Genomic DNA, 6,770 nt, shown 5'->3' with positions numbered 1-6,770 from the left:
GTGGCCCGAGCGAGAAGCTGGGCCGCCATTTACGTTCAAGATTTCGATGCTCCATGTGTTCTGCAGTTCGCATGGATTAGCGCACTTTGCTGCGCTCTTCATCGATCCACGAGCCTAGTGATCCACCGTTCAGGGTCGTATATAAAACGACATATTCGTTTTCTTCTCTCTTTTTCTCCAACCCGCCAAGCAAATGAATGCGAGGGCGGAGAAAGAAAGCCAGAAAGAAAATGTTCCGATAAACACTCGTACTAGAATTTGGGTTTAGTGTGTTATTGTGATTTTGAATTCTTCCTACTTCATCGAGAGGGCGAAGGGCAAGCTTAAAAAACATTCGGTTTTCAACGGCATAGTGTCGGGCTTTGGAGTGTTAGTCTATACGACGCACACGCACGCAACCACGAGTATCTACGCCCGAAAAGAACGTCCAGAGTAAAGTCTCACACTTTCGTCCCCCACCGAGAATCAAAAAATCCCGAAGACGAAGAGAGAAACAAAAAAAAACAATTTCGATTGGGCGTATCCGCTTTAAACACCGCGCATCAGAGCGCCTGATACCCGTTCAAAATCTTGATGTTTTTTTTTTTTCCGACTCTCCATCCACCGAGTTTTTATTTTTCAAAGTGTTTGATTTAGGGACTAAGACTTTATAAAATCTCCTTTATTGTTCCTTCGGTACTCGCGGCCCAGGCGGGCTATCGTATTCTTCACTCTACTAACGTCAACACTGTGAGCGCCGCTAAAGGTCGAATGAATCTATAGAGACATTCACCATCGAAGCAGGAAGAATTTGCTCACGGCCATAGGACCAAATCGAAAGACTTTGTGTTTTTTTTTGAGCCGAGAGGAAAGAAAAATCAATTTGAAAAGGCGAATCCGCTTTAAACCACCGCGCATCAGAGCGCCTGATACCCGTTCAAATAAATGATTTTCTTCCGTCAACCCACACATAGTTCATACGATGTCTTACGCCGAAAGACTTTTGATGGGGTTTTTTTGTTTGCAACTTTTAGTTGTTTCGTGCTCAACCAAAGCCATATGCGCAAAACATTTGTCTTGTTCGTTTATGATCCTTCCGCAGGTTCACCTACGGAAACCTTGTTACGACTTTTACTTCCTCTAAAGGATCAAGTTCGACCATCTTTCAGTCTCGCCGTTGGTAGGCACCGCACGGGCAGAGATTGCTCCCCACTCGACGGCACCCCGACAAGCCCGTCCGAAGGCCTCACTAAATCATTCAATCGGTAGTAGCGACGGGCGGTGTGTACAAAGGGCAGGGACGTAATCGACGCGGGCTAGTGACCCGCGCCTACTAGGGATTCCTGGTTCATGGGGATCATTGCAGTCCCCAATCCCAACCACGAAGGAGGTTCAGCGGTTACCCGGTCCTTTCGGACAGGGAGAGTGAAACACGCTGATTCCTTCAGTGTAGCGCGCGTGCGGCCCAGGACATCTAAGGGCATCACAGACCTGTTATTGCTCACTGTCACGCGGCTGGACGCCGCTTGTCCCTCTAAGAGACTGCGTGACGGACGCGAGAGCAGAAGGTATCGCCGGGGATGACGACGACCGAATAACAATAGAGCCAGCCCCCGCGAGACATTCCCGACAAAGCCCCGCCATACCTCATCCGCCAGGCAACAACCCGTGAAGGCCGTACACCCGACGAACAGAGCACAACGAAACCAAGCCGAGAGATTGCCTCACTAAAGGAACCAGTCCCACCGAGACCCGAATCGCCGCCACCTGATCCCGACGCCTCCGTACTCCCTTCGGTTTCAATTGATAAAACCCGTCACCCTATTTAGCAGGCTAGAGTCTCGTTCGTTATCGGAATTAACCAGACAAATCGCTCCACCAACTAAGAACGGCCATGCACCACCACCCACCGAATCAAGAAAGAGCTCTCAATCTGTCAATCCTTCCAGTGTCCGGGCCTGGTGAGGTTTCCCGTGTTGAGTCAAATTAAGCCGCAGGCTCCACTCCTGGTGGTGCCCTTCCGTCAATTCCTTTAAGTTTCAGCTTTGCAACCATACTTCCCCCGGAACCCAAAGACTTTGGTTTCCCGGAAGCTGCCCGTCGAGTCATTGGAGTAACTCCGACGGATTGCTGGTTGGCATCGTTTATGGTTAGAACTAGGGCGGTATCTGATCGCCTTCGAACCTCTAACTTTCGTTCTTGATCAAGGAAAACATTCTTGGCAAATGCCTTCGCTGTTGTTCGTCTTGCGGCGGTCCAAGAATTTCACCTCTGTCGCCGCAGTACGAATGCCCCCGTCCGTCTCTATTGACCATTACCTCGGGTCCAAAAGTAAAAGACCAGCAAAATCGGACCGAGGTCCTATTCCATCATTCCATGCTGCGATATTCAGGCGTTGGGATACACCTGCTTTGAGCACTCTAATTTGTTCAAAGTAAACGTTGCCGGCCGCCCGAGACACCCGGTGAAGGGCACCCCGAACGATTGACTGGGTGGAGCGAATCGAGTCAACTACGACCAAAATTTAAAAAAGAACCCGAAAGAACTTTCCAACTCTGGCCGCAGATACAACAACGACGCACCGACCACCACTCCGGCGATGTTGTCCGACCGTGAAGAGAGTCGGGCTTTGACACCCGGGCTCCCAGAGCGTGAAACGCAACACCCTTGATTCAGAGCGGCGCCGCCCGGCCGAAGACAGACATCCGACTACGAGCTTTTTAACCGCAACAACTTTAATATACGCTATTGGAGCTGGAGTTACCGCGGCTGCTGGCACCAGACTTGCCCTCCAATGGTTCCTCGTTAAAGGATTTAAAGTGTACTCATTCCAATCACGGGGCCTCGGAAGAGTCCCGTATCGTTATTTTTCGTCACTACCTCCCCGTGCCGGGAGTGGGTAATTTGCGCGCCTGCTGCCTTCCTTGGATGTGGTAGCCGTTTCTCAGGCTCCCTCTCCGGAATCGAACCCCGATTCCCCGTTACCCGTTGCAACCATGGTAGGCGCGTAACCTACCATCGACAGTTGATAAGGCAGACATTTGAAAGATACGTCGCCGGCGCGAAGGCCGTGCGATCGGCGTGAAGTTATCCAGAGTCACCAAAATTGGTACGGTGCGCGAGCCCGAAAGCCCGGCCCCGACTGGTTTTGATCTAATAAAAGCACCTCTTCTGCGAGCCCGAAAGCCCGCAGTCGAGGCTCGAGTGCATGTATTAGCTCTAGAATTACCACAGTTATCCAAGTAGGATGGAGTGGATCTAAGGAACCATAACTGATTTATTGAGCCATTCGCGGTTTCGCCGTCTAGCGGCTTGTACTTAGACATGCATGGCTTAATCTTTGAGACAAGCATATGCTACTGGCAGGATCAACCAGGTATTTCGTGTATGTTTGTTTGATATGCATCCGGCGAGTTGCGGGTTTTTATTTCGCCCACGCATCACCAAACACACACCAAATCAACACGTTTTTCGTTTTTTTTCTTTTTCTTCGGAAACTAAAATTTTTGATCGCAACGCCTGGCGTGTCACAGCGAGTCCCAGTGAAGAGAAACACCGATCCGATCCGTTTGTTGGATTTTTTTCATTTCAATTTCCAAAGTCAAAGACCATTCAACGGTCTATGAGCCCAAAGTGAATCGGATTCATTCGACCGGTCTTGATATATTCATCAACTTTTTTTCCCGTATTACGGTTTTCGACGGTCATATGTGGCGTGCTGTATGCTCATAAGTCAAGCCTGCTTTACTAAGCTGACAAGCATACATCTTTTAAATTTTTGTGGGCTCAGAGTTTTATTTTTATTTTTCCACCGCCGAGGCACACTCTCGCATCACCCCGCACGACACACACACACACACACACCTCACCGCTCAACGGTCACACGAGGCAGAATTTTCCGCAAAGACTTTCGAAGAGAAAGAGAAAACTCGGAACAACCGCGGTCAGAGGCCAGCATAGAGGCATCGTATAGAAAGTCATGGGCGGAAAAAAACAAATCATTTCAAGTCGAGACAAGCAACCAGACTACCCCTATAAAAGTGCGCAATTCTTTAAGAGTTCACCGAAGAATGACCGAGATCAAGTATGCACGAAACGAACATATTCCAAGGGCAGCTGAATAAGCGATTCTGCGCCGAAGCGCGAGAAAAGCAAGCGGTACACCGATGGGGATCGTTTTTTTTATCGTGTTAGATTCGTTGTTGTCAAGCAAGGATTCTCAAAATGTTTTTTGCATTGCACCCAAGTTTCGTACTGATTACTTGTCGCAGACCGGTGACTGTCAAAAAAAAATTTTTTACGTTTTTTCTTGAGAGGTCACTGCCTACACACAACTCCGGGCGGGCCGTACACTCACAGCCGTTTGAATTCTCCCTTCGTGTGTCATGGCCATAACTGAGCGTACATCTTACCGGGCGCCGAGTTGATCTGGCTTGTTCGATGAACGTTCGGGATACGTACAATCGATATAGCTCCAACCGTAACTCGTTTGTAATTACGCCGGCCATACTCAGCGGGCGCTCAGCTCAGCTCTCGATATCTTCCGTCGAAGGGAAGTTCGTAGTAAAAGAGAGTCAGAGTCGACGCCACATTTTGCGGTCCTCGCATCTCATCCGATTTTTGAATTTTATAGATTTGCCATCACTTCCACCCAATTCTCTCGTATATTTCAATCTCTTGACTTTGTCCGACCGGGCCGTCTTCGCCCCCCTTCAACTCCGTCCATCTCCACTTCTGTGTTCCACACAACGAGCTTCCGTCAAACGGCAAAATGTGAAATATGCGCACGCCGCACGAAATAATTTGAAAGCGTTCTGTTTGGTGGCTTTTTTATTTTTTATCTCTCGGCTCACACACACACACACACATTTCCGCCTGAACGGTAATTTTTTTTTGATACGGTGTCAAAAAGTGAAAAGACGCGCACCATTTTCTTTTCTCTTCCGTATCGTCGCTGACGGTAAACGCTGATGGTTATGATGCCGTAAGTTTGGAAGAAAGAATCTTTCCCGTCTTGTCTTGTTACGGTAAAATAACAAAGAACAAGCGTCCGATTTCTCTCACAGACGGCCACAGACAAACCACACGTGCCGAAGAAACGAAACGTCCGAAACCAAAAAAATGTTTGACGCGCGCACCTCTTCTGAACTTTTCGACCAAGAGTCGTTGGATCGAGTGACGAGCTTCTCAGCTGTCGCACCAATCGGTGAAGCGGGCGTTTGAATTCCCGTCCACATCGCGGTTCGGATATATTTTTACATATACCGACCATCGGAAATTTCGAAAACGGTTTTACCGAAGGAATGATATTTCACACACCGACAGCTCATCGAGTTCGTCTCCGTTCAACGGTTTTTTTTTTTTAAGACTTTTTGATCGCATGGGGCTAAACTGGTTAGAGCAAAGCCGCGATCCAAGCAGTGAAAAAAAAACAAAGACAGTGCAAGCGCGATCGAACGGAATCGAAACTAAAATCATGTGAAGTGGCGGGCGGAAAGGAGCTCAGCTACGGTGGAAATGAAACTACAACTAACGCCGAACCGGACAACTTCCCATTCTGCGTCTTCGTTTCATTTCCCAAAGCTCCCCGTCGATACCAAAGTTTTTGCGTCGAAGCTACTAAAGAAATTTCGCGCTTTCCTTTTCGCCTCTTTCGCCTTCCCTTCGATATCTATCCAACCACCGGCTTCGACTTTATTTCTTTCACCCGTCTATTCGCCCGATAGTCGACGGTCGGCCATTCTTTGGTATCGGCCAGGCGGACTAACAAGAAGTAAGACTCGTTTGAAAAATTTGGACCGGGCTTTACAATCGCTGCTTGTCGTAATGTCGCAAATTTGAAAAAAATTTTCAATTCGAGAAACCAAACTATTCGACACTTCGAAATATTTTTGGGACTCTGAAAATTTTTCCGAGTTTAGGAATCGAGACCTCTTCTATACTAAGGAAAACCACTAATGTTCCGCCGCATAATGTCTCCGTTTTCCGGCTCATTTTTAGCGATTGGACGGGGACATTGCCCCATCCAACCGCCAGCCGACTTTCAGGAAACCGTCGTTTTCAAAGTTGGGACTTAGAAAATTTTCGACGAGTGGGAATTTTTTACGGTCGCAAGTCATCACGACACGCCCGACCAACCCATTTGAGAGCCGCCACGCCTCGACGGTGTGACGGCTTTTTTTCGAATCGACGGGTCTCGCTCACTCCTCTCTCGCGCCGACCAGAGGCCGGGCGAGAGAGTCGTTGCCAAAACACCGTCGTCGGAAATGGGAGAATTTGAGTGGGAATTTTTTACGGTCGCGAGTCATCACGACACGCCCGACCAACCCACTTGAGAGCCGCCACGCCTCGACGGTGTGACGGCTTCTCTTTTCGAATCGACGGGTCTCGCTCACTCCTCTCTCGCGCCGACCAGTGGCCGGGCGAGAGAGTCGTTGCCAAACACCGTCGTCGGAAATCGAGAAATTTTCATTTCCATTTCCATTTTTTTTTCATCGGCCTTTATACGTCCAAGTCCCGCCAACCACGTCACTACCACGTCGTCGGGACTTAGAAAAATTTTTCAATTTTTCGGACTTAGAAAATTTTTCAACTTTCTTTTTTTCGACAACCTCTTCCCTATATAGGAAAGTAGTGGATGTTCCGGGCAGTAACTGTACGAAAAAGTCGATTCCGAATTTTTGCCGGGCTTTCACCAGAGCTCAGGCGGGGCTTACCATCACACCCGCCGACCGGTCACCACCAAAAACCGGTCTTGGAAATTTTAGGACTTAGAAATTTTTTCCAACTTT

At 48.6% G+C, this 6,770-nt stretch overlaps 1 non-coding gene and 1 pseudogene across 1 annotated transcript; both read right to left on the bottom strand.

Moving 5' to 3' along the window:
• On the bottom strand, nucleotides 1-137 carry LOC124319015 (annotated as a pseudogene; the record flags this gene model as incomplete).
• A 927-nt stretch (nucleotides 138-1,064) lies between these two features.
• Nucleotides 1,065-3,358, bottom strand: LOC124319017. Its single transcript, XR_006912710.1, has one exon. It is a non-coding gene; the product is annotated as a small subunit ribosomal RNA (ribosomal RNA).
• Nucleotides 3,359-6,770: the final 3,412 nt, after the last annotated feature.

This window comes from Daphnia pulicaria, unplaced genomic scaffold, assembly GCF_021234035.1.
Source record: "Daphnia pulicaria isolate SC F1-1A unplaced genomic scaffold, SC_F0-13Bv2 h1tg000110l, whole genome shotgun sequence".
Classification (NCBI taxonomy): Eukaryota; Metazoa; Arthropoda; class Branchiopoda; order Diplostraca; family Daphniidae; genus Daphnia; species Daphnia pulicaria.
The sequence above is the reverse complement of the archived record's forward strand: the minus strand, read 5'-3'. Positions and strand labels throughout refer to the sequence as shown.